Source organism: Molothrus ater, chromosome 8 (genome assembly GCF_012460135.2).
Source record: "Molothrus ater isolate BHLD 08-10-18 breed brown headed cowbird chromosome 8, BPBGC_Mater_1.1, whole genome shotgun sequence".
In the NCBI taxonomy this organism is placed as follows: Eukaryota; Metazoa; Chordata; class Aves; order Passeriformes; family Icteridae; genus Molothrus; species Molothrus ater.
Window position 1 is genome coordinate 9,261,044 of NC_050485.2, and position 22,096 is coordinate 9,283,139.

The 22,096-nt window shown below is 39.4% G+C and overlaps 1 protein-coding gene across 3 annotated transcripts in view; it reads right to left on the reverse strand.

The window, feature by feature from the left end:
* Positions 1–22,096, reverse strand: part of NDST2 (N-deacetylase and N-sulfotransferase 2) — a 123,595-nt gene that overhangs the window by 73,288 nt on the left and 28,211 nt on the right. The window contains exon 1 of one of the 3 annotated variants that reach the window (XM_036385553.2): positions 12,585–12,637. The exons of 1 other annotated variant lie outside the window; for it this stretch is intronic. The gene's annotated coding sequence lies outside the window, so the exon portion shown is untranslated. Of the gene's footprint in view, positions 1–10,111; positions 10,206–12,584; positions 12,638–22,096 lie in introns of those variants that run through there. One more of the 3 variants, XM_036385554.2, reaches the window with a different exon arrangement.

Consider the following 22,096-nt stretch of genomic DNA (forward strand, 5'->3'; position numbering starts at 1 on the left):
TATTATCAATAAGGTCTTTCCTACAGTAGAAGGGCTTTGCTAAAATAGCTATACTAGTAAATCTGCCTAGTCAAGATGTGGTTTACACAGGCAAAAAAGTTATTTTGACAGAACAGCTAATACCAGTTCCCTGAAAAAAAACATGCTAAACTAGCAGAAGCACACTTTTGGTGGTATCTAACTGAATCTAGCATAGGATATTGTATGTCAGCTAAGGGTGATTTCTGCACAATCTTTACAAAACAGTTACACTGAAAAATCCTGAGAGCAACATGATTTGTAGAGTGCAAATGAAGGGTAAGTATTTCCTACTTCCACACTACCAAGCATCTGTGCTCATTTATTCGTGTGAACAAGCTAGAAGCAAAGTCCCTGGAAACAGATCCCATTAGCAAAAAATGCATATGACATTACTATTTTATCCAAAATAATTGAAGGAATAAAGATAAAGCCACAGTCAGATATATTCTGCCAAACAGAAAAGAACAGAGGATTAACAGCACTAGAATCAATGCCTAGAAACTACTTACACAACTGCAAAGAACAAAGACTGTGGTACAAGAAATTAATTCATGGGCTAGTTCTTTGAACTGTGCTGTTATTATTTTCCATTCAAACCCCCAGTTTTCTCACTCAAGTTTAAAACAACACTAAATATCCAACTGTTATTTGTTTCCTAACAAAGGTGGAGAGGCACCATTTATGCCAGGTTCCCAAATGACTACTTGCCATTTTTCTAGACATGTTTGACCATATTCTGAGCAGCTTAGGGTGGTAGCCTGAAGCTACAGTAGTGCATCTGCATTTGCCTTTCAACATTTCCTCTTCTTGCTAGAAGCCTGTAGCAGATCTTATCATCTAAGGGCTTGCTTAGACAGGGAAAGGCAACTCATCTGTTTCACATCTCTAGAAAGCACTTCTCTGGTAGATACCTGTATTTATTTTAGAAAGGTGTCACTCCATATCCATGCGCAGTACATACAATTTTCCACATCCAGCAGACCAAAGTAATGCACTAAAGTGTAAGACTTTGGCAGAGTCAGATTTCAAAACTCTGGTGGGTTACAAATTGGCTAAACATTATTCCACAAACAAATCTGGATCAGACATGTTCGAATCTGGAATGGAGATCAAAATCCAGATAGAAATTGCCATATTTGACAATATTTATCTTGCATATGAAGGATGGTTGCAGAACCAAAATTTAAACAGGTGTATTCAGCTGCTTTCCACTGAAAAGTGAAGCTAACACTACTTTAAAGCAAAACTAACAATCTTCTGCTATTGAGACAAATTCGAAAATACTAACTACTGTAAATTAATCAGTAACTCATTATTTATTGACATAGGACTGTAGAATACACAGCTCACATACCAGCACTACCTGATGTGCTGTTTTAGTCCACCTAGGATTCATTTATGTGACCTCCAAAATGATAAGAACAATAATAAGCAGCAATTTATAATTGCTGCATGTTCTTTCAGTCACTGATGCAGCTGCCTATATAGCATAAGAACAACACTGACCTAAGAAAACAGACTTGGCAATTTTGGACTAGGGTTAAAAAGATGAAGGTTCAATCTTTTTGCAGAGTTGCTAAGATACACACCAAAGCTACAGCACCAAAAGGCTGGGACCACTTGCTCCCTAAGCTGCACTTTCATGTCATGAGAGTATTAAAAAAAAGCTGGATCACGTTTTCTTTTTCCACTGTCATACATTTTGCGTGGAAGCAGCTGATCCTAATCAGTGAGAATTTAATATTAACACCTCACATGACATAAAAAATTTTGTCACAGACTGTTTCAAAGACATATGACATTTGACTTTAAGACAAATGTCTATAAAGACATTTTCCTCATCAGCTCTGTGCCATAGGCCAGACAATACTCAATTTACTGTACCTACAGCAAAACAACCAGGCAACCTTACATGCTTTAGAAGGCTTGCATGAAGATGAAGAAGAGACTATAGATGGCCATTAGACAGTTATTACACTTCCAGGTGGAAAAGTTCATTCTTGCCTTTGGGATACTCAGCAGGACAATTTAAAGTTAACCATATTTCAGGACAAGGCTATCTTGCCCCTCTGTTTCTTCCCATCCAACTCACTTCTCTGCTTTAGCTCTTTCCCATCCATTCTTAACTGTCAGCTCTCTTGAGCCTTTGATCACACTTGACTGATCCCTGCATTTGTTCCCAGGAGGAGAAGTCATGGGGAACTTGTACATTTCAGCATGTAATCTTCCTGTATGCCGTGGGTCCTGCCTGCACAGCTGCTCCCTTGCTGTGTACGTCCTGGCAGCCAAGTTTGCTAAAGCACTGGAAGCTAAAGCCTAGGAGCAAGTACATAGAGGCTGAGGCCAGGCTTCCCACTGAAAGGTCACCTACTCTGAAACATCCCTCTATCACAGACAAAGATATCCCACATTTATAATTCTCAAGTTCAAGTACACTTCAAGGCCAGCTTCATTTCTCTTAAGCAAAAATGGAAGAAAAGAAATACACTCAGGCTGAGGCTTTTTCCCTCCCAGTTTTCTGGAGTGCTGCAAGGTTTCTGCAAGGGGTAGGAATGAAATCTGAAGGGTAGAAACAACAGTTACTCAGCATGATCCACTGTTCTTTCCTGCACTTAATCATGAAGCCCAACCACAAAAGAAATGCAGTTAAATTATGAGGAGCTCACTTCTATTGAGCCAGCTAAAGCACTCTGAACAGTATGGGAAGACTGAGGGTATACATCTTCATCAAGCCCAAGCCCAAGCTGTTGCTTTTGACCTTCAATGTCCTTCGTGATTTGTGTCCTGAACCACTAAGAATGGGAGAAGGTCTAGGACAGGTAAAAGATTTAGGCAGCAAAGAGCACGTGTATCTCAGTGACAAACTTCCTATTTCTAATAGAATGGCAGTTCACCAGCTTCCAGAGCATGCTGCGGCCTCTGTACTCATTATGGGGATGACGGCGGGAAGGATAACTACAGAGGGAAAAAAGATTTAATTTTTTGATATGTAGATTTTGTAGCTCTTGAATAATCCATATAGAAGTAGTTTAGAATTAGCTATAACAGTACCTAAAGATATTTATTTTAAAGAAATACACAAGTCGGACAACAACAGGCAGAACTGAAGACATACTAATTTTCCACAAAGGGCTGAAGTTCTAGCACAGAACTTCTGAAATCCAGAAGTTCTAGCACAGTAAGTATGATTCAAAAAGTCAACCACAAATACATAATGAAATGCTTTCTTTACTCTTTTGCAGTAAAGAAACCAAAGAAAAAGCAGAACTCTGGGTAGTCAATCAGCCTGCCTAGGAATCCATTTGTGCATGCTATTTCTTTGAATGTAGAACACAGGCTTCAAATGTAGCTGAACTTATTTCATAATTCACATCACCTTTTAACTATAAAGGCAGCATAACAGTCTCTGCTTATGCACAAATAATCTGTGACAAACCATTAGCCCTAATTGACAAAAATACTTTAAGACGTAACATTGAGAAAATTAATTGCCTTTTGGTGCCTCAGAAACAGCACAGAATTTCCAACTTCTCATTTTAGTGTATGTCTGTACTTAAATGTAACAGACTTGGGTGCTGTTCTGGCGCTTCTTTCACGAAGGAATAGTCACTTCTCAGCTGAAAATGAGTCTGAAAAAAGTTATCTTAAGATTGAACGTGCAAGACTAAAATGCAGGTTCTTGTTCTTCCTCCACCAAAATGTTAACACTTTCCACACCACTTTTCCAGAAGATTTTACTTATATATTCTTCTATAAGAGATTTTTCTTGAAATAGCTGTAAAACAAACAGCTGAAAAACAAAATGGCATGATGTGTGCTACATGTCTCCCTGCTTTCCAGAGAATGTCAGAGCCAGTGTCTCATACAGAAGAGTATTTCTAAACAAGCAAACCCATGATATCAAAATCTGAAAATGATCTAATAGTAGCTGATCCTAACTTAATTTTAGAATCCTAAGATTTGAAAACACAAACTTAAAAAAAACCCAAAACCAAACCAACACCACAATCCTGGATAAATTTCATATAATAATCTGAATGGTTCTACTGTCTCTTTTGTCACGCTCAAGTTTGCTTTGTTGTTGTTGTTTTCATCTTTCCTTTTAAAACAGCCTCCTGCAGCTCTGAGCTAAAAATCTTCCTGGACTTTCTATGTGACAGCTGCAGTATCTTAGCCATCTGTTTAATTTATATTTGCTAATGCAGCTCCTGCTGTTTTCAACTGACAGGTTTTTTTCTCTCTTATTACCCCCACACGGGAAATCATTGCACTTGCCAAACTTTCTCTGTAGTCTCAGATGTCAAATCAAGTCTGGTGACAAAAGGTGATGAATGAGGCTCCTATACACCTCCCTTTTATGTTTTTTGGGTTTGTTTTTGTTGTTATTGTTGGGAGAGCTTCTTAATTATGGAAATTGTAAGGGGTTTTTGTTATTTCTTTAAAGAATAATTATAAGCAAAAAGGAAGCAGTACAGAAACAAAGAGAGCACATCAACGGAAATCTTATTCCCTTACTCTCAACATAGTAATTCTGTAGAAAGGTTGAGGCTGGGGGATCTCCAAGATACTCTCTAAAGCAGATTATCCATTATCCATTTCATATTCAGTCACTAAAGCCCTGATTCAATCTCTTCAGTCATTTATGGTCACCTACCAAGCTCAGGGTTTGTCTGAGTACTGACTTTCCCTCACTTGCAACCAACATGCTTCCTAACTTTTCTGGAGTGCTCTGGATCTCAGAAGTATTCAGAAGTCAAAGGCAAGTGATGGAGCCCCATGGTTCAGCATGCTGCAATGCCAGTACTTGCTGCCATCCTCTAAAACCTCCTGCAGGAAGGTGCAGTGCCCACACTCCCTGTGCTGTTCAGAGACACTGGATAAAAGGACCAACTGACTCCTGAAACAGCTGTCAGCCTTATACAGCAAGCACAGATGTTACTGTCCCTGCAACTCCCCTGGGCCATGGTAACAAGAAGATTAAAGAGTCTTTCACTGCTGAAAAGTAACATCAGGTTTAACACCAAACTTTGCAATGTAACACAGATACCCTCATCCTGTGTAAAACTGCATCCACTGAATCCCAGCGAGCTCTGCAATACCTGCCTGAGGTGATGCAACACTCCTCTGCTACAAGGAGCACATTGCAGTGGCCAGCCCCAGCCCAGAGACAGGTAGTCACATTAAACACAAAGAAATCAAGCCCAGAAAGTGTGACCACTCTTTCTTTCTAAATTTCCCCTTTCAAAACAACTTTAACTGGCGAGATACATGGAAACGTGAAATGAGCAGTTGCCAAAGGGCTGGAAGATGTGTGCCAGAGAGAGAGCCCTGCAGAGTAGCTGAGAAATGTTAACAGGGATACATGTTTGAGGGAATACTTGGGAGACAAGAAGTCATCATCTCTTATTACTACTGTTCCCAAAAGTTGATGATGAGAAAATAAATACAGTGTTCTGAAACAGTACAGGTTGCTCCAGCTCCCAACATCAAAGCCACCCATTGGACTGAACTTGTGACAGCTCCCTATCTTAAGCAGAATCATCCCACTGAGCTCTGGAGGATAAAATCACTTGAAGCAAAATGAACGATTCTGCTTGTGAAAGTACAGCAAGCTAAGTGCCAAAAATAACTACAGGTGCACTCTGGAGAAGGTTACTGCTTCATATTCATATCCCCTGAACATCATCATACTCAGGTACTCCTTGCATAATTGTACTACAAAAATTTGATCTTTGAAGAGCATACTGGACAAAACAGAAAAGCTAAAAAGAAAAACCCTTAGACCTAATATACTGATAGCTACAGCATACATGAGGACATTATATATACTTTCCTACCCAGGAGATTCTGCACAAGAGACAGACAAGTAAACTCTTAATTTGCAATCTGCATCTCAGTATTTTGATCTGAAAATATATATGTATGTATATGGATATGCTGATGTGTGCAAATGCTAATGTACTTCACTACAGTACTATGATAAGGTACATAGGCTAGATACTCAGCACAAATTCTAACACTTTTATAACTCAGTGCCAATACCAACAGGGAAAAAAAGTAATTTCTAAGAGTATACAGGCCTGAATACCTAAAGAGTCACTACTCAGCTTCATTACTTGTACTTTATGACATTTCAAAAGTAACACAATAAAGAAAGTGTAAAGATTAAATTAGAACTAACACTTTATTCTTACCTTGGTCTGACACCACTTGACAGAGCCTTCCACAGAGCACTAGCATACTAACTTGGCTTTCCACTGTCCAAGAACAGGGGGGGATGGGAATAGCCAGATAACCAGAAAACCTGAACACACTGCTGCAAGAAGGCCAAAGCCTTGGGCCCTTGCAACATGTTGTGCAGCACTCCAAGTTCTGGGACATTTCAGCTGAGGTACAAAGGCAGCCCCATAAGAAACTCCACCTGACCAATCTCTCAAAGCAGAAGGGATCACAGTAGATACATGGTACTCTTTCACCAGTTATCCCTCCTGAAACTGCTGCTCCACAGCTCTAAGTCTTGCAGAGCCAGAGCTTTAGTCTACATCTGTGAGTTGTGGAGCCAGATGGCTCCTGAATGCTCCTCCAGCACCTTCAAAGCCAGCTTCCCAGCATCCCATGTTTCAGAAGCATAAACAGAGACATCAGCAGTAGCTCTGAGTGAAGGTGGTGAGGGTTCAGCAGGTGAACTAGCTCAGGGTCTGAGCCACACATAAACCTATGTACTGCTTCCAGGTCTGAGCCCAGGATTTCAGTATGGATAACTTGTCACCTGAATAATGGATCCGTGCAGAAAACAGCAAATTTCTGTGTCTACGAAGTCATTCTAAGGTCAAAAATTAACCTATCAAGCTAACAAAGGTTATTTGCAACATGTCCTATACAGCGTTTAAAATCCTGTCCTCTAAGGCTTTGCCTGAGTATATTTCTCATCACTTGCCAGCATCCTCAGGCATTCCCCAAGACCCACTTCTGCAAAGAGTACATAAAGATTATACCCTCAAGGAAATCCAACTTAATTCTCTAGGCTGTGCCATATATGCAAGCAATGTACTAGGTTAAGCATGACTGTCCATGCATAGACAGTATTTCAAAACCAAGCCACTACAGACATTAATACTCACTACCCTGAACTGTAACTCTGAGCTCTAACAAGGAGCTCAGAGCCTTCCCCAAGATATTAATGCTAGCTTACTTTAAGTAGAGATGCAACAGCCTTCAACAAACTTCAACAAATTTTAAAGTTTCACCTTGCAGAAAAATGAATTTTGTTGTTTATCTGCACTTTAAGTGTCAGATTTAAAACGAAAAGGCAAGTACAGCTGCTCACAGCTGATAAGGCCTCATGCTTCTGGCATTTATTTATATCCATGATCCAGAGTAACAAACCCATGTACTTTAAACAACTGAAGCAACTCTTGGATAAAATATGGAAATAGGAAGATGGAACTAGAAGCAACCTCCTTTACTGTATAAATCTACTTATTCACCATAAATCAAGAAAAAACACTTTAGGATGAAGGCAATAAAAGAGCCATAATGTCTGAGAAGATCAACTGCCAAGGTAGAGTGTCTCAACAACAATTTCCAAGTTAGGGCACAAGAGCAGCTCCTGATGACATCTTGTTGGTTCTCATCTGAACAAGGGGCCAGCAACCCTGCCAATGCAGTTAATGTTTTCTGGCTGAGGTCACTAACATCTGGTTTGTGTACAGGCAGCTTCTGCTGCTCAGTGTTGCACAGGAACAGAGGCATCACAGGATGTCACAGGGCACCACAGGTTTGGTGTTTGTGATTAACCTCAAGCAATGCCTGATTTGTGGGGTTGCAAAACACAGATGGAAACTCAAGTTTAAGATTCCATGAAATAGGAAGAGGTAGTCAGTCCTATGGGGCAAAGCCTAAAAGAGAGCAAATAATGAGAGAAGACAGAAGAGGATGGAACAGAAGTGTGCTTCCACCCATGGCTGTTCCAGCTTGGCCCAGGGTTGACCTGGCTCCTGCAGATGATACCCAGCCCAACTGAGTCTGAAAACTCACAACTCAGTACACACAGCCATTACACTGCATCAAGATACTGCTTCTATACTGCAGCTTGTCTGTACTCATCTGCAATATAATACTGGGTTAGGGTTAGGCTGTACTCAGTTATCCCAAAGTGGAGGGTTAAGAACTTCAGGGTACAGCTCTGCAAGGAGCATAAAGCAATTTTAGTGGCTGCCAGCAAAAGAGGTGGACCCACATCCCCAGCTTTATAGCACACTCATCCAAATAATTAATTCACCAGAGTTGTTATCAATCAGACTTATGAGCTTATAAAATGCACCCTACAACTCCCTGACTGCAGGAGCTGAAGACAGGAATGTTGTAACTGTGGCAGATGAGAGCAACACTGAGCTTTCCTGGAGAAGCACAGTTTGAGATGACCTCTCACAAAACAGTATCTTTATTATTCAGACTAAAGGGAAAGGCAGGAGATAAAAAGGCTGGCTAAAGAATGCCCTAATCCATTAGACAATCATTTTTCATGTGTGTGTCTTGTCCTATATCTCAAGAATCACTATGGAGCTGAAAAAGTGGTTATTTCCATATAAACTTCTAAACTCTAAACTGACAACAAACTTTGAACATGTTCTAGTAGTCAAAACCCTGAACAAGACTGAAACACAACAGCATTTTCAAGAGCTCTCCCTAGTGTGCCCTCCTGTTTGTTGTATAGTATCTCTCTGCTATGAAAAATGTTAACTTTCAGTTAAAACAGCAGCCAATACTCATTTCAGATATCCCTTCCCCTGCTTCTCTCCTACCATTTTGCCCTACTGATAGAATAACAATCCAGTATCACAGCCAGGGAAGAGCACTGCAGAGCCAACAGAAGATAACCAGACTGGCTGGAGAGGGATGTACTGGAGTCAAGTGCTACAGCTCTGGAACAAGACTAAAGGAGAGGATTCCACAGGGACAAATCTGAAAGAGCCAGCAACTGGCTGTGAGACACATGCGACACAAGTCCACTGAAATACAAGGGGCATCTCTCATGTTGCACCCAAATTTGACTCAATCTCACAACAGTTTGCTATGCTTGGTCTTCACAGTAAACTGACATCAACACTTAATCAGAAATCCAAGGCTAGAGAAAATAATATTTACATTACAGAGATCAATCCCACTTCTTGTCATGCCTTCTGTGCTTTATTTTGTTTTGCAGTTTTTCATTTGAATTTTGTGTTCCAAATTTGGGTTATGGCCAAGACAACAGGAACTTGAATTGCTATGCGTAATATAAAGTAAATAAAATAAATTAAAAATTCTTATCTCTGAGAAGCAAATGCTCTTAGATATCGTTAGATAATGCCAGCATCAACACTATGTGCCTGATGCTTAGGCACAAAAAAATTAAAATCAGTCTCAGACACTGACCACGTTAGTTTTAACTATGAGGTATGCCATGTGCAACAAAGTGACTTGGACATGGATAACAGGCAAAAGCAAGTATGTCAGTACCTGAAATTGTCTTTTTTTTTTGCAGTCAAAACCTCACAACTATTTAGTAATTATTCAAATGTCACCATCCTTGATGAGCACTAATACTGCACATCTGAGTCTTTCAGCTAGCAGCCCCATGGTTTGTGAAGCAGCCTCTCAGCCAGGTGAGGGGAAATGATAGCCTGTTGTGCTGATCTAGCACTGAAACACATTCCATCCACCTGAAAATTGTTCTTTTACAACCAGTGCTCTCAGTACACTAGAAAATAGTTTAGATACCTGATGATTTAGATTTTCATGTTCTCACTGTGGATATAGCCATCAAAATTCCCACTGCCTCTCATTCCCACACACTTAATATGCTGATTTAATTATATGCCTGTAATTCAGTTTACATTTTACAGGAGGCAAAAGGTAAGGAGATTCCAGTAAATGACACTTGAGATAACAGAATGAGTTACTGGAGAGCACAATGTTCATTCTTTGCATATGTACCAGCCTATTATAAAGGGCTTAAAAATTCACTCAAACAGAACAGGTAGGAAGCCCTGGCAAAAGCTAAGCTAAAATTAATTTTGCAGATTTTAAGGTTATAAAGGTAACTTACAAGGTACAAATCAGTGAAGAACTGTCTGTGTAAATCCATGGACAGATAGCTTCAGTCTGCTGCTCAATCAGGTTTTTCTCCCCAGCGGCCCTGAACAAAGCTTTGCCTACACTCGCTGACTGGGGCACCAGGCAGCAGGGACAGGAGTGGAGCTGAAGCAAATGAGGTCAGTTCCATGCTGCACTGCCTGGGAAAGCAATGGAGGGAAACTCAGGCACTGATCACTAAGGAAAAGCTGAAATAAAACATCTAGCAAGCAGAAAGAGGTTTAGAGATGGATTGTTCTACAGCTGCCCACATTTAAATAGCAAGGACAAGATAAAAAAATTCCAAGCTCCTGCTACCATTAAGATAAAAAAGGAAGACAGGAAAAAGGAATCAAACAACTCTGAATCTAAAAAGAGTGGGACATTAGAATTTTTCCAAGAATAATTTAACAAAAGACCAGATGGAATGAAGCAGCGATATGTCCTAATTACAAGTTTATTATGTCAGCCTCAGAGAAAACATAAAAATCAAAAGACCCCAATCAAGTAAAGGTCAATCTTGGTGATGGGAAAAGGAGGAATTTCAGAAGGCAAAGTGAATTTAAATACATCCATGTTAAAAACTGGAAGATCTTTTTTCAGAGATTGAATCCTGTCAGTAATACTCAGAAAAAATTTTGACAATCTCTAAAATTATTAGCATAACAATCCTCACAGAGTATGAGAGAAAGATTTGGGATTTTATCTCATGCAAATCCATAAGCTGCTACGAGTATATGTTTTTCATAAAGAAGATAATACTAAATCAAAAAACTCCAGCAGGTTAACAGAATAAATGGAAATATACATGTAAGCTTTGATGCTGATGTTGTTGCTGCTTACTCAAAATCACCAGTTTAAAACAGATGCTCACTCTTTCCCCATCCCTTACAAATGGTAACATGAAGCTGAGTTCCTATCAGGAACCTAATCCCAAACTACATTCTCTCTCCCGATGGACTTCCCCTTTTTTCCTCTCTGTAACACTTTACCTCAACTCCACCCAACATGTGTGATTTATTTATGATAGAAAAAAAGCTGCTACATTGGTGTATTTTTCTGCAGTAGCCTAGCCAACCAGGAAATCAAAACCCTGAATATTATCATCTATTATTTTGTATGACTGAAGGTCACAGGCAGTCAAATCCTCTGTGTGCACATCTCTCTAGGAAATCCTGATCTCTTGGAACAAAAATACTACTACAATCTCTAGAATAAACTACTTGAGGGACTGGATGGTATGTTCAGATGTATTTCAAATACATGTATTTATTTTGCATGTATGTATTGACATACACACATGCCTTTCTGATGCAGGAGTTAAAAATTCCCAAACAGCTAACATAGCAGCGTTTGGAAGTGGCTTGCACAACAGGAAAAGCAATTGCACAGTAGGAAAACTCCAGCAGGGAGACAACAATCCAACAACAAACAGGACATAAAGCATCAAACGGAAAGTGAACTCGTGAGGAGCTAAGACCTCTTGAGGATGCAAAAGCTGTTGGTGGTAGTGTGAAGAGATGTATTGGTTAGCAACCTTAGGAATACACAGAAGACGTGGAAATATTTATCAGTGCAAGGTGCTGAAAAGATGCATTGAAACAAAGTTCACAGTCACTTATCAAACACAGCAGTTCAAAATCACCCAGGACAAATTTTCACATATGATCTCAAAAATACTGAAACACCACCCATTAAGGTATACCACCAGTATTAATTCTTTTGCTGGTACAGTCCTGACACAGCAGGTTTTAGCAGAAAACTCACAGAAATATCTTCTCTCAACAATGATATGTTTGTGAAATGCTTCTACTTGGAAGCAATGTCAAAATTTAAAGTCATAACATTTACTTCCAGATGCAAAAGTCACACATCTATTAAATAATGCCAGGTATACACTTCTCCCAAGCCATCACTACTAGAGTGCTCATCAGTCAAAACAACCCTTTCTTTAAAAAGGACAGGCTTAAGCCTTTCAGCATAGGCTAAACATTTTTTTGATACCCTCTAAAACTATAGTTATCTGTATGAAAAGTAATAAATAACAACAAAACAAATGTTTTCGGTATAATTTTACAGAGCTATAATTTTAATATTTCTGCTTTGCAGCTCCATTTCTTGCATGTCAACAGTAGCCTCAAACTCATATTTCAACCCCGGGCCTGTCAATATCCACAATATTTGTTATTAAAAGGTGCCTTACTCAGAAAGCTGTTTTGACACTGCACTACCGATGCCCCATGTATGCAGTCAGCTCATACAGGGACTACTGGAACCCCACTAAACACAGAGACCCCTGCTAACTTCAGCATCACAGCCAGGAAACCACCCAAGTCAGACTGCAGCAAAGAAATTCCATTTCTGATGTGATGTGGACACAAATAAAGAAGTATATATGAGAGGAACAGATTATGCCAGAGCATTTATTGTATTCATTCATTCCTTACCTTTCCCTTTACACTGCAGAGGTTACCTCACCCCTTGAAACACAGTCATAAGCAGCAACAGGTTTCACATATGAATTCTTTTTTCCCTGGTGCTCTGGGGAAGCAAGAACATTCACTCAAGTGAGCATTCATGCCTCAGCTTGTGGACAAGGCTCTGCACCGAAGCCCTTAAGACCTTCTCACGGCTGCTGATTTCATCCACCAAGTGAAAGAGCATCTCAGCAGGACACTGCCAGCCTCCTTTTCAGCTCCCACTCACTGATTGCCAGTCTCTGGCAAGTGAAATGTCAAGAAACAGGCAGGGGCGGTGTTTGGAGAAGGAGGGATAAGAGATTCTCACCATCCATCAACCTCAAAACCTATTCAGCCGACAACTTGAATGGAACAGGCATTTCATTCTCCATGGTAACAAGAGATGGAAGGAGGCTGAGGAAAAAAAGGAGAGAGAACAGACCCGGGAAAATCCAATGTTGAAGATGCAGGGAAACTTGCAAACTTTGCAATTTCTCTCTGCTGTACAAGTTGCATGCAGAAGAGAGAAAAGCCCTTTCCTTGCCTGCAGTCTGAGACAAGCCGTGGCCACGATGAGGTGCCTTTTCTCCAGGCAGCGTATTGATGTAGGGAGAGGAAATCCCTTATCCTGCACCAGTCCTACCCAGAGGAAAGACAAATGCCTTCTGAACACTGGAAATTTGGGAAAAATGCAGATTATTGCCCCCCCAGAAAAAAGAACTGTCTGAAAGGGAAAGATACTGTCATTCCTTGTACAGTACTTGTCTACAGATCAAAGCCACTGATGCCGATTCAGTCTGTGTGCCAGCGCTGACCACAAACCAGAGTGGAGGATTAACATCACTCTGCTTTTCATCTTACATGGAAGAAAATGTTTCTTACTTCTGTTATGCCAAACAACTTAGATGCACAGATAAAAACAAGGAATTTATTTATTCTTTTCCAAGGCACACCAAAACGAAGCATGGAAGCAGACAAACTTAAAATTCGGGCGGCACCTTTGCCAGCCTCAAGGGATCTCATGGTAAGTCAGTTCTTATTAACATTTCAGGTCTGGCCATCTTCTGAACTTTTTTTCCTGCTATTTTACATTCATAACTTGAGCTGTCACAGCCAGAATGTGCACAACAGGGAAATTACATTTGGATTCATGCACGTTTGTGTTCCAAGCTGGCCCCATGCAGCTACTGAAAAGTCTCTGGCTAAAGTACTTATGCAAGATAACCCAACAAAGGACTGAAAAGCTCTGCAAATCCTGGCTGCTGCCATCTTATTTTTTCTGTTTTGTACACTGATTCTTTCCTGAAGAACACATTTAAATCTCTCTCCCCCATCCAAATCCCCCACCTCTCAATTTGGAGTTTGTTCTCACTTTTATATTGCATATGGGACATGCTGTTGGTGTGATACTTTTTTTTAAACTTATATTATATTATTATCTATACAGAGAGCTTTTTGTTAAAGATGACCTGCAGAGTTTAGTTTTTTCAGTAGTCCTTATGTATAAACAAATATGCTTCAGATCATAGTTTTTTAAAAACTATGAATTTTTCTTCATTGTACTAATTTGAATTTTGGATAGACAACTTTCAATTTCTTACATAGATCTTTACCATTCATGACATTGCAACCCATAAGGCATGTTAATACACAATCCTGCCCAGTGAATTTCAGCCTTTATTCTCACTAATCATTTCAAAGCCACATGAATACATTCTTGCTTTTGAAAATCACTTTCCTCCTCTGAAAAAAAATTATTTTATTTTCTCCTTTGTCTTCCATGACTGACCAAAACAGAACCTCAGCAGGAACAATCTTACAGTCACTTGCTACTTGTTCTCCAACTTATCTTCCCGAGACTGTCCTTTCTTTAGGCAAAGGAGGGCACATCTACCTTTTGAAATTTACTTCAGGTCCATGGCTTAGAACTATTTCCTTTTTTCCTGAAGACTTTAGCAAGAAAATGAGAAATGAGACTACTCCATTCTCTCTTTCCCAGCTAAAGCCAATTAAAGTGGGAATGACACACACCTCAGCTGGAAGATGTCAGCCTCCTACAACTCTATATAAACAAATAAATGCTGTTAAATGCACTTGCATAATCAGATGAATTCAGTTTTTTCAGCTAGTTTTGAAGACACTTCAGAATTCCAAGGAGATATTTCCAGCCCATTTAAAATATATTCTACTGACATCTATTAAGATGAGGGTATTTAACATAGAAAGCTTTTTGTGTTCTTTTCATAGAACAATCTCAGAGTATTTTGTTATTTTGCTTTGTTACAGGAGCACAAAAAGGAAAGAATGTATTTTTTGCCAATTGCCATAAAAGCAGAATCATCTTCCCTGCACTTGCTGTTCACCTTGATCCTCTTGAAGGTTTGAAAGCTCCAGTTGTTTATCTGGAGCTCAGGGAAAGGGATTTTCTTTCTCTCTGAAGTTGATTCTAATGTACTTCAAAGAGTTGCCATCTATTAACATTACCCACTTGTCTTCTATGATCCAGAAACTATACCCTGAGAAATGAAGAGCTTTCCCAAATCTGTTCTAGCAGCATGCTTTAGGCAAGAAAGAAGACACTGACAATGTTACCAATATTCAGAAATGTGACAAAATCCAGTCCAAGAGCACAGAGTAGTACCAACCACAGTGCCCACTGTGTGTTCCTTTTCAGCCACCAGATGGGAAATGTCGATGTGTCTCACCAAGGGCACACACAGAGATACACATTTTGGAAACAAATCTACTATGAATTGGCTAAAACTAGTATCTCAAAAGGCACCCTACCAAGAGGTACTGAAGTGAAGGGTGAAGCATGCCCACACAGAATCAAGGCCTTATCCAGCTTCCAAAACAGAAGAATAAACAGTACAGTACAGCCAAGATTCAAAGGACTGCCTACCATGTGTGCCTGCCAGGCAATAATAAAAGCTGAAACGCATCAATAGCTTCAGGCTGGCTGAGAAGGAAACTGACTTGAGTTCTGATCAAGTTTGGTGGTCTCCACACAGCTCTTGCATTACTAAAGCTACCATCTCTAGTGACAGCAATTTCCCAGAGAAGTGAACCAGTGGGAACCAGTGGTGAACCTCACTGGGACAGCACTGGCAGCGGCACATCACAGCATCCCGAACTGCACCTGCCAGCTAACAAATGGTTTCTGGGAACAAAAAAGGCTAAAAAACATGATTGGAAAGCACACAAAAATCATCAAGACCTCAAAAAATTCTGAGAGCAGCACCTGGGAAAGCCAAAGCATCTTGGTTTAAATTGACAACCATGGCTGAAATATCTCTGAGCCATTCTCAATAGAAATTATTTTGAGGTAGGAATGAGTACGGACAGAGTACACAGGGCTGACCTGACAACACAGTGTGTGTGCCCCATCAGTAAAAGAACATACTGTGCCACTGAATTACTGAATTACCAGGCATTGCCCACTGCAGACACACCACCCCAAAACAGGAGAGGTGGACTTCATGTGTGCAATTTTATCAAAACATATTTCTCTAACAAGCAAAATTATACTAACCTAATAGTTTCCTATTTTCAAGTGTGCCCCAAAATTAATCAAAGACTTTAATAAAAAGCTCCTCAAAAGAATCAGCATTAATCACCACAGAGGTGAAGACTGAAATTTTAACCTACTTAATTTTTTTTTTACTTAGTCAGTGCTATAAAAACTTTCAATAAAATAGGAACTCTCCACTACTTTAGAAACAAAAAGAATAAATGCAAAATCCTTTGGATCACAAGAATTTCACGTTTCATAAGAGAAAAAGAGCAAATGACAGAAAGATTCCTAACAATTTGTCTGGCAAATGCCATCTAAACCAGCACACAAAGTCACCTCAATCTGTTATCCAAGAACTTGCAACAGCAGTAAATGTTAATGACACATGGCAAGGTAAAAGCTATCAGCCAGGGAAGGAACAGCTTTTAGGAGAGCATTAGAGGCTTATAAATTTTAAATTCTAAAATTTTGTATCTGCAGAAAAGGTTTTCAGTGTTTCACATGCAAACATTTTCATGCAAATAAATACATTTTCCTCTAAACTAAAAGAGTTTAAAAGGGCACAATTAGCAGTTTTCACTGAGTATAAATCAGACAGCTGCCTGTAATTGGAACCAGGAGCAAAAGACATATAAGAGATGCTTTCTTCCTTGCAGATGCTTTCCCAAGATCTAAGGGAAAGTTCTACATCAAGAAATAAAAATAATACTATCTAAATCTACACAGTCTATGGCTTTAATAGGTACATTTACATGTGAATAGTTAGTTTTGGTTTGTTTTTTTTTTTTCTTTTCGTTCCCAATTTCCTTTTGGATTTCATCTAGTTCATATAAGATTAAAACAGCTACAAAGATGCAGCAAGCCAAATTAAGCTCACTGTGATACCTCTGCAAATAAAGCTATCTTTTAACAAGGAGCAGAGGGGTCAATACCAATGAATCAGTACTAACTGCTATCACTAGCAGTGCAAGAAAGGAAACCACTACCTCTTCATTCCAATGGGGATCAGAAGAAGCTACGAATTTAAAACTGTAAGTTTGAAGGAATGAAATATGAAGAAACTTAATCTGTTTCACATGATAGGGGCATGTTTAAATGTCTACTTCTGTCTACATTTCATAATGCTACTGAAATACAAGTGATGTCCAACATATGCTTGGGACACAGGACACTACTTAAGGCAAAGCACTAAACAATGCCTTAAAACTCCATCAGCAAAAATAATACAAAAACAATCGGTTGGAGATTTTTTTGGGTGGGGAGCAGTGGGGGCATAGAGATAACACCAACTAACCAATTTTTTTTTCCACTAAGTCAGCATTTCAACAACTCAAGTATCTATAAATGAACCAGCCTCTTAAGAAAAAAAATATTTACGTTTGTATCATTCTGTAAATAAGAGGACATTTTTTAGAACAGATGACACCATCTTCTTCAGCCTTTCTGCAACAACTAACTGCTCCCGTGATTTCTTAACTACTTTCCTGTTTTACACAGTGATCCCAGTTGTAAAACAACAGGGAAAAACTTCCCCTTCCTTCAGGTCAATGGAAAACCAGAATCAAACACTGCAGATAAATATAAAGAAGAACCATAAACTACATATTTTTATGCACACCACTCCCAAGACACCAAAATGACAGAAGAACCAGCTGAAGTACTAATGCAGATGTGACCTAAGAGGCCTCAGGCACAGATAACCAACCAACCTGTGCAACTTAAAAAGCAACACAAACTCCCAGCTGCTGGCTTCTCTTCCTCAGTGTAATAAGATGTAACACATATTCAGTTAACAGTATGATGCCACATTTTTGCTGCAAGGCATAAGAGATATGAATTTAACAATGTGTTAAATTGGAGCATTGCACCTGTGTCTTACTACCAGCCTGCTTGATTTCCCCAGGGCTGGAGGATGTGTCTGCCACCTGGAGATGGGCAGCACAGCCTGACTTATCCTTTCTAAGATCTTTTCTAGAACTACCTGGGCACAAGGTCCCCAGCCTGACCGCAGATGCTAGGCACTGTGATAGGGTGGGCAGGAGAAGCATGCTTTGAATCACAGAATCATTTGGTTGGAAAACACCTCTAAGATGCAGTCCAGCCATCAAGCTGGCACTGTCAGGTACACCTAAATCAAACCAAGTGGTAGACTTGGCAGTCCCTAAGTGCCATATCTACACATATTTTAAATACCTCCAGGTATGGTGATTCAACTAGAATGCTAAGCATAGATTCACAGAAAAAAGTTAGCCCCTGAATGAAAATATTTCACATAGTTTACACACATCTCTCACATTATCTCCTCTCACTTGTCTGTGCTGACATAAGAACAGCAGGCATATATTGTAAGTCAGGCAACTGCTTCAAGTGACTGCACCACAGGAAGAAGCATCGACACCAGTGACAAAAGGGAATGTTAGGGAAGCTTGTGGCTCCTACAAAATGCTTTGAAAAAACCCTTCTCTGTTGCAGCATGGACTCTAAACAAATATGCCTACATTCTCTCAAGGTATTTTACTTTCAAATGCAAATAATATGATGTGTAATGAAAGGGAATAAAGCCTTGTTCCCAGAATATAAAATAAAACTAACTGAATTTACCAAAGGACAAAAGAAGGTTGAAGCTCTCACTAATGGCTTTGTGTCTGATTTTTAATACTAAAAGCTTCCCGTGCTTAGTTTATGAATTTGGAAGGGAGAAATCTTCAAACAAAATTACGTAACACATTTATATGTAACATACAAAAGTATGTAACACATTTTCTCACAGGCATATTGACTTCTACCTTTCCTGTGAAGATAATACGCACATTTCAGTTTTCTGCATTTTAAGATTTTATCACCTTTTGGAGCAGCAAGGAAGGAGACATTGCTGAAAACATCTCATATTACCTAGATTAACCTTGTGCTCACTACTTCCCCACACAAATAAACGCCAAAATAGCAAGTCAAGTCTTTCCTCTCTGACCTCCAAGTAAGTACTACTGCTTGAAAAAGTGTATCTTGTTACTGCTTGAAAAAAAAAAATCTACTGTATTCCCACCCCCTCAAACCATTCCTCTGTAAAACAGTTAATCTTAAAAATACAGTGCTGTCACCTTCCTTTTTCAGGTTTTTGCCATTGCTGTCACTATGGAAACAATCAGATCATCAGATATGTCAGTAAGCATGATTTATAAAATACAAAAGCACCAATTGTAGATATTCTACATAAAACCCAATCAAGACAAAATTAGCACGTTAGCAGGGAAACATTGGCTTTAAAGAACTTTCAGTTTCATATGATTTCCTAGAGCAATGCTGCAATGAGCTACGGCCAAGGAGAGAGCTGCCTGTGCAGAATCATGCATGAAGTCACACAGCCAAAGGCTGCAACAAACCGCCAGGACAAAGGGCTGCAATCAACCCTTTTTCATCCATTTAAAACACAAAAATCCTACAGTAAAGGGAAGTCAGTATATCCCCAAAACATTACACCAACATAAGAAATATGACAAGACATACAAATATTTGTTTCTCTGAGACTTAGAAATAAATTAAGGAAGACTCTTTCAGTTTGTTTTGCCTGTATCTCAATAGCGCATTCAGTCATATTCCCCTCTGTTCATCACCTTTGTTCACATCTGCATCAGAAGCAAAGGTGAAGCCAATTACTCGCAGCTTCCCAACCAAACAAAGATTTAAAGCAGTTCTTAGAGAAACATCAGTTATAGAGCTTGGTTGGGCAGCTATTCTGTTGAGTTGTAGTTTCAGCAGTGCAAAAGCAGAGTGCTTATTATCCCTGTAAGATGGGGTTCATCCAAATCTGTACATGCAGAAGATGCAGTTTTCCCCTGCTCCCAAAGCTCAGGACATACTTCACTTTGACATGTTGACTCAATTATAGCACTCGGGAGCCTCAAGAGAACAAACACAGCTTTTTGAGACACCTCCTTCTCTAGCACACACACACATTCTCCCTGTGCTTATTTAGAAGCTCACTGCCTTTCATCATCACACTATTCTCTCATATGTTACACTGATTCACCTACTCACATGGCTGCTTTTCCTCACCTCTACTATCTTGGAAAGTAAGCAATTACCATACTTCAAATTCAGCTACTGAAGTTACAACACAGATAACAAAAGCAAGAGGGACCTCTTTTTATGACAAGATAAAATATTTCAGCTCAAGTAAACAGGTCAAACCCAAGAGTCATAAAGCACTAGGAGAAGAGAGAACAGACACGAAGTTGTAAAATGCTTTTAAAACATTGTGGAGCCAAAAGAATAATGTGTACTTTTCATAATAATGGCATGGCAAACAGTAAGCTCCAGGCGCCATTTCAGGTTGGGAAGACAATCTGCCAATCTGCCAGTGCTTCCCAGCTGACCCTGAGACTGCCTGCTGCCTTTAGGACTTGGCTGAAGGACTTCTGCCTTTGATGCTACATGCACATACAGCAAAGTCCCTTACATTCAGAGCCCCTCAAGTGGCTCAACAGAAGAAACAGTCTACAGTACTCTTGTCTTGAAAGCTCTGGTTTTGACTGGCTATCTTGATGACAGATGGATACTTATCAGATTATTCACTTTTTGACACAGGACAAGCAGATCAGGTACTCTGAGATGGAGACAGTTCCTTCCTCACTTGAAACATATGCTTTTGATTCCCAATTTCCAAACGTAAGATTACATGCTTTGTCCAAGATTTCCTCTATTAGACTGCAGAAGTCAGATGGAATGAATTCAGACAGCAGCTGCAAAGAGAGAATGACTGAAGGATTGGAATTCTGAACTATCAAGAGGGCAAGGAAGAACAAAAGTTATAAATTACATAACTGAGTGAAAAGGTAGAGGGCAAAGTAAGATAAATTTAATAAGTCTTTTGTGGGAAATCCCCTTCCACAAAAAGCTTCTAGAAACAGAGTGAATTTTGATGCAGTTTCCCTGCAATGAATTACATTAGTTCACAAAAATCAGGAAACTGTAAGATAGTACAGAGGACAATTCAGAGCTGGAGTATATGTTGCTCAAATATTGGACAATTGTGCAAGTTTATATCTGTTTTCTATCTGGCTCTTTTTTTCATCTTTTCCCTCAATCGTGCATGCCTGAGGGGTTCCAAATACCCTGTGCTGAAGTATTCAACACTTTAAAAAAAGTTAGAATCGTATTTATCTGGTACAGTGGTACTCCTCATTTGTGTATGTAGCTCTCTACCTTTGCTTCTCTTGTATCCTTTCCTAGGCTTTAAAGTGACTAGAAAACACGGCCTGTTGAAGTCTGGGTAACAGTATCTATACAATATTTTCAGTATTATCACCTACTGTACATTCCTAAGCACAATTTCTAGTACATTTCTTAAGACCATAGGTTACTCCAATCAGTCTGATATTAATTATAGCATGTCCTCTAGCAAAGATTGCTCTTAGGACTCTGAACAACCACCAAAGTCAGTGTCACAACACCAACATGAAAAAATCCAAGCAATAAACATGAAGAACTTTTGCATGTACTGTATGACTTCTGCATAATTTAATATGTCACTGAAATCAGTAGGGGAGATCATTACAAAATTCCTTGTCATATACAGGAGCTTTCATTCTTCGGGTATTTAGAAGGAAAGCTAAAGACACAGCAAACTCAGGTAAACTTTTTTTTTAAATAATAAGTCTACACCATGATTTAAGGTACTTGTTGGTACTTGAGCTTACTACATACTGACTTCCTAGCTGTAAAACACTGATTTTACCTTTTCTCATTGCATTCATGCAAACAAGTCTTCAGTCAACACATGAAACTCTTGCCCTCCACATGCCCTGAGAGTAACTCTGGGGCAGGAAAACTACTTCAATATTTCCCTGTGATGGTGGATGTAACAAAAAAAAACCCACCTGTTTTTACCAGACAGTAAAACAAGTACTTTGTAGTAATAGAGAGAAGTACCTCGAAAGGGTCCTTAACCTCACTATGAATACCATGGCCCTATAAACTCGATTTGGCA